The sequence below is a fragment of the Myodes glareolus genome, chromosome 27 (genome assembly GCF_982192425.1).
Source record: "Myodes glareolus chromosome 27, mMyoGla1.1, whole genome shotgun sequence".
Lineage (NCBI taxonomy): Eukaryota > Metazoa > Chordata > Mammalia > Rodentia > Cricetidae > Myodes > Myodes glareolus.
Window position 1 is genome coordinate 11,449,558 of NC_142052.1, and position 6,579 is coordinate 11,456,136.

Here is a 6,579-nt window from a genome sequence, read left to right on the forward strand (position 1 = left end):
GGATCCATTTGTCTCTTCCCTGTCCAGAGGGTCCTGTTACAAGTCAAAGCACTTTTGTGCTCAATCAGTCTCTGCTTTCCGTACCATCCTGAGGACCGGAACTCGGTTCCCCAGAACCCACACCAAAGTGCTGAGAGTGTCTGTGACCTCCTGATATCCCACTGCTGGGGAGGCAGAGACAGAGACCCTGGAGCTGACTGCTCGCCCAGTGTAGCCAAATATAAACCTCCAAGTTCCAGAGAGAAAGCCAGTCTCAAACGTAAGGCAGTCTCCAGACGTAGTGGCCCAGTGACAGCACTCCAGCGTCAGAGGCAGGCGGATCTTGGATCTTTATGACCTGGATATTTCCAAGCAATCCAGAGCTACTTAATGAGACCCTGTCAATAATGATGATGATAATGATGGTGATGATTTAAAAGTGATTTAGAGAGACCCTCAATTTTAATCTCTAGCCCCTACACACACACACACACACACACACACACACACACACACACACACACACGCATGCACACACAAACATACGCACAAGCGTACAGGCGCACAAAATATAAAAACAAAACGTCATAGGTATAACTTTTCTAAAACTCCGGTGGTAAACCTCAGCCAGAGCCAGCCCAGCTGTCAATGTGGGCGCCAGCAACCTCTCCTTGATCGCTGTGGGCTGTTTCCTATGTTACTGTTTTAAAAACAGCCTTCTGTTCTTCGGTGGGTTGACACTATTGAATTTTTAGTGCCGCTGTGATTTCTACCTCTTTTTTACCAATTTGGAAAATGATACTTGCTCTAAAGAAATGGAAAACTGTGGAAAATTATTTTTGCTTGTTGTGCCAAAAATGGCCACTAGGGGGCACCATCCAACCAAGTTTCTGAATCAGTAGGGAAAGCTGCATAGATTAGTTAGGTACAGCGGCTGAAAATCTTGCACTAAGAGAATAAACGCTAGCGTAGGATTGAAGTTTGCTTTCATGTGTTTCTTTGGTTACACTGAGTGGCACTTTTAGTAGTCTATCTAATGAAAGTGTTTTCCAAAATTGATTTTTTTAAATTCGTTGCTCTAGTTATTGTTTGTAACTACAAATGAGATCCATTAATCACAGAACAATACACTTAGCATACAAACAACTGTCTTTGTTAATTTTCGATTGCTGTGGTAACACGCCATGACTAAAGCTTATACTTCAAAGTGCACAGTGCACAAGGAATAGCCGAGGGCTCACATCTTGATCGACAGCCACCAAGAGGCAGAGAGAGAAATGGTGAAGCCTTTTCAAACCTCAAAGCCCACCCCTCACCCCCCATACACGCCTCCTCCTAGAAGTCCACACCTCCTAATCCTTCCCAAACAGTCCCACCAACTGGGGACCAAGTAGTCAAACACAGGAGCCTAGGGGAGCCTTTCTCATTCAAACCACCACCACCACCTACCAGCTTCGTTATTATGGATCATAACAAATATCCAACTACTCATAATCCTGTGGAGGCTTTTCTTCATTAGAGTGGTCTCTGTGAAGAGCAGCTGAGCTCTTGCGGATTTTGGAATGGAACAAGATGACTGAGGACCCTGCCTGGCCCCATTTTGACGACGGGAGCCATTATGCTGTATTGTTAAAAATAAGTTTGCATTTAAGAGTTGCTCTCTGATTCCTGGAACCTGACCTTCCCCAAACCTTGGTTTGTATTTGAGGATACCCTACCTTCCTGGTCCTCCCTGACCCCTCGCTAATCACATGGTGACCACGTGGGGTTTTTGTGAATTTTTTTTCTGTATTTCCTTATTGCCCCAATGCCTTACTTCTGTAAACCTACTTGTTGTGATTCTACACCTTAAAAGGAGCCAAGAAATGGATTCGGGACCGTTCTCTTTAACTTGACTTTGGAGACAGTCGCTGGTCAGCTCTTGGGTGCACCTCAATGAAATATCAAGTTTGCTTAAATTTGGCTAAAACTGTGGTAATGATCTTACTCTCACATTTGGGGTTAACATTTTCTGGAGAGCTCCAGTGAGTTTCAGACCACCCACCCAGATTCTAAGGGACCACCTCGTGTCTTGAGATGTCCCAAGCTCTGGAGACTGTCTTGGGGTCACAGACTATGGGATGAACTTCATGCTGAGAAAAGCAGCAAGCACCTACAGGGGCGTCCTGGTGAGTTGTTGTAGTCCGGTTCTATTTTGTGAGATCCATGTCTGGGATGTGGAGGGGGTTTGACTGGACCCCATGTTCTCCTATCCAGGGCAAAAAGTGAGACATCACACTGCCCACCCGAGGTTCTTGGTCGGTTTTATGTCCTGTTTGTCTTTTCTTTATGTGTCTTGTCTTGTCTTTGGTTTTGTTTTTTTACTGTACTCCTGCTGCGGGTACGTTCTGTGCTAAATGGTTTTATCTTGGACTTGGGATGATTTAACTGACAGACAGTATGGGTAATGAGACGACCATGTCTAACAACCCTCTAAACAGTGTTCTAAAGAATGTTGATGAACTTTACCAGAATTAAGAGTCAAACCCTGAATATTCTGTGACACATTCGGGGTTGACTGTCCCTCCCAGGGTACTTTGGATTCTCAGATAGTCTGGGCAGTGGTTAGTGTAGCCCTTGGTAAGACCGGCCACTCAGACAACACTGGATACATCTTGCCTTAGGCTGAAGCAACTTCCAACCGCACCCCTGGATAAAGGTCCGTGTGTGGTGTAATGGGCAAGGTGGCCAAGTCCTTGTTGTTGGCAGACAGACCCTTTGGGACCCAATGAGCCCACTCTAAGACTGTTCTGCAACACTTACAGGGGGAAGAACCCCTCTCCCTCCATATAACCATCTTTACCCCTTCTCCCCTCCTCACCTCAGCCTTCACCTTGACCACCCCAGTCCCAACCACCAAGACCTAACTCTGCCTCCCATCTGCACCCACCCCAACTCACCATCTAGCTCTTTCCCACCTCCCCCTGTCTTCCCCCCACCCCAGCTCTCCCCCACCTCCCCCTGTCTTCCTCCCACGGCTCTTCCCCACCTCCCTCTGTCTTCCTCCCATGGCTCTCCCCCCCCCCCCGGCTTTGCCCTTCTCCATGCCCACCAAGGAGTCCCATATGGCCCTTTCTGGTTCTCGGGTGGCCTCTCCTTCAGTCCTTGTTCCCCTATGACTGAATCCTGACAATCACTACTAGTATGTCCCTTCCTCCACCACAGATCTCTCTGCAACTAAAAGAACCAGAACCCCCTTCCAGCCCTAACCCTGATTCTTCAGTTTCTCTAATTGATTCTGTCCTTTTCAATCAGCTCCCCACGTGGGACAACTGTCAGCAGATTCTCTGTACTCTCTTCTCTACAGAAGAAAGGGAAGAGATTCTCATGAAAGCAACTGAAGCACTCCCCAGATTTGCTTCAATAGTTGGTGACCAGAGAGCAGAGGCGACTGACCCTGCTCTGCCAAGAAGGAGACCCCAATGGGACTACAATGCAGAGAGAGGGAGGAGGTCACTCACTCAGTGAATGCCGCCAGCAGAACATGGTGTTTCACTCGCACCTCAAGGAGGACCCTGAGGAACCCACAGAAGAGGAGCCAACCCCCAGAGGTGGGAAGTGACGGAAAAGGGACTGTTAGAAATCAAGCTTTCTAAGGTTTGACTGTCTAAGCTGACTGCGTTCCCGCTGCTGACATTTCCTTCACGGCTGTCCTAAGGCTAACAGTTTTGTTGCTGTATCGTCAGCCCACGCAAACAGACCCTAACAGCATCTTGACAGGACAAATGGGAGGCACCTCTATCATAGGAAGCCCCCTGGGGTCGTCTCGCTATGCAAAAGAAAAAGATTGCCACCAGGGCCCACAGCTAGGACAAAAGAAGGGGAAGCAACAGTCTTCAGGCAGATGGATGGCGGATACTTGGGATGGACTAACTGACCAATGCCAGTGTAATAACTTCAGTATAATCAAACACCCTTTGAAGGGCTCTGATAAGGGAACTTTCAGGTGTGCTAAAATAAGAAGGGAGGGAAACACTCATTAATCACTTCAGTTGAATTTAACATAGCCAGAGTAACCCTGAATAATATGAACTGTAACCTCGGGTCCATTTAGCACTAAAAAGCCAATGAGAAAACTTCTTCTGTGTCAGAGGGGATCCCTCTCTGAACTCTTAGAAAGAGATTATATGGAATAGGGGTTTCTTATGAAATTATACAAAGAATATGGGGACAAAATGAAACACACCCGTACAAATGTTTTAAAGGCTGTGGCTGACCTTTCCATTTATGTATTTTTCCTCTGTTTATGGTTCTTTTAAAAGATTTTTATTTATTTATTATGTATTCAGTGTTCTGCCTGCATGTCTGCCTGCAGGCCAGAAGAGGGCCCCATATCTCATTATATATGGTTGTGAACCACCATGTGGATGCTGGGAATTGAACTCAGGACGTCTGGAAGAGCAGCCAGTGACATAATTTAGAAAAAGCGATAAGTGAGAGAAAGATGCCGTGCAATAGAGTTCACATGGAGGAGGTTTGTTTTTTTGTTTGTTTGTTTGTTTTTAAAATTTATTTATTTATTATGTATACAATATTCTGTCTGTGTGTATGCCCGCAGGCCAGAAGAGGGCACCAGACCTCATTACAGATGGTTGTGAGCCACCATGTAGTTGCTGGGTATTGAACTCAGAACCTTTGGAAGAGCAGGCAATGCTCTTAACCTCTGAGCCATCTCTCCAGCCCCACATGGAGGATTTTTATTAGGGGAAAGGGAACACAAAAGGAGGAGGGGGAGGGGGAGAGAGAGAGAGAGAGAGAGAGAGAGAGAGAGAGAGAGAGAGAAAGGAGACAGAGAAGCAGAGAGAAAGAAAGGAACAGACAGAGAGAGACAAAGGGGAAAACAGAGATGGAAGGTGGGCAGGGCCCTTTTAAAAGGGAACATAATGAATGCAGAGGAGATGCTCTTAGTGGCTGCAACTGAGGACGTAGCCTGCCAGGACCTCAAGGGCAGGCTAGTGTACATGTCTGAATACTAACAACCAGTGCTCTTAACCTCCGAGCCATCTCTCCAGCCCCCTTTTGAAAGATTTTTATTTACTGTTTATGTTTCCCCAGGACTTGCTCTTGGTCTACAAAGAGAGCTTCTAAAAAGCCCACCTAATTTTAGAAACCACTAATATTGCAGCAGAAATATTACCAGAAACTAATCAAAAAACGGGAGATCTGAGAGTCACTGTTCTACAAAACAGAGCTGCCATAGAGTCCCTGCTACTTAAACATAATCTTGGTTGCCAGCAGTTTACTGGAAGGCTGATTTACTATCTCTGATTTCTCTCACACTATTGACAACCAAACTGATGATCTACGTAAAGAAGTAGACAAATCTCTTAAACAAGTTTAGACTGGCGAATACGGCCCAAGCATGCCTCCCCTTCATGGGTCTTCTGTTAATGACTTCTATTAATTACCATAATCAGATGCTGTGCCCTCTAATGTGGCACTAACTTGATCACCCCCCCCCCCCAGGGAAGCAGTTCTCGGATCATTGCTGCTGAGCAGGACAATATTATTAATGCATCCTCCTATCAAAGATTTGTCAGGGAAACATAAGTCAAGGCGGAAAAGAGGAACCTGCCCGACTCCATGTTGAAGGCAGGATCCTTTGTTCTGTGTTGTTAAAAATAAGTTTTTATTTACTGTGAGAGTTGAGTTGCTCTGTTTTCTGGAACCTGATCTTCCCCCAACCCATGACTTTGATTTGTTTCTGAGAATACCCTGACCCTCCCTGATCCATCCCCTAATTACATGGTGGGTGATCATGTCATTCTTTAATTTTTCTTTATTGTATTTCCTTTTGTTCCTTCTATCTCCTTTCTGTATAATACTGCTTTAAAAAGCCCAAGAGGTGGACTCGCTGCTGTTCTCTGTAACTCAGTTTAGAAGGCAGTGGCTGGCCAGTTCTTAACTGTGGTAGTGGTCTTATTCTCCATGTGTGGGATCAACAGGGTGAGGAAGTTGGAAATCAGATATTAAAATATAGCGTCTGAGGGAGGAGGCTGGAGCCTGGTTTTCTAGTGGAAGATGTACTGTTCTTAAGGATCTGGAGCCAATCAGAAGGGGGGCTGGGGGAGGGGCCCCTGAGTCTGAAGGAAGATTATCAGGGTGGGGACCCCTGGGTCCAAGAAACTGGATCTGAGAAATAAGGGCTAGAACCCAACCTCCAGGTCTGAGGCAAGAGAGCCCACAGGTGTGTGATCCTTGGAGAGTGAGGGTCTTCCTGCCTGGTGTCTGGATTGTAGGGGACGACAGGTTCGCAGAGTGGAAGGAAGACACTCGGTTTCCTTCTGTTTGTTTTTTTAATGGTTATTTATTCTTAAGCGATTTGTTTATTTTTTTTTTCTGTGAGTTGTTTTTCTGTCTGTATGAGGGTGTTGGATTCCCTGTACCTGGAGTTACAGACGGTTGTGAGCTACCACGTGGTTGCTGGGAATTGAACCTGAGTCCTCTGGAAGAGCAATCAGTGCTCTTAGCTACTGAGCCATCTCTGCAACCCTCAATTTTAGTCTTAGATGAATCAGTTTGGACTGTTGGGAATGATGACTTCGAGGTGCTGATAAGACT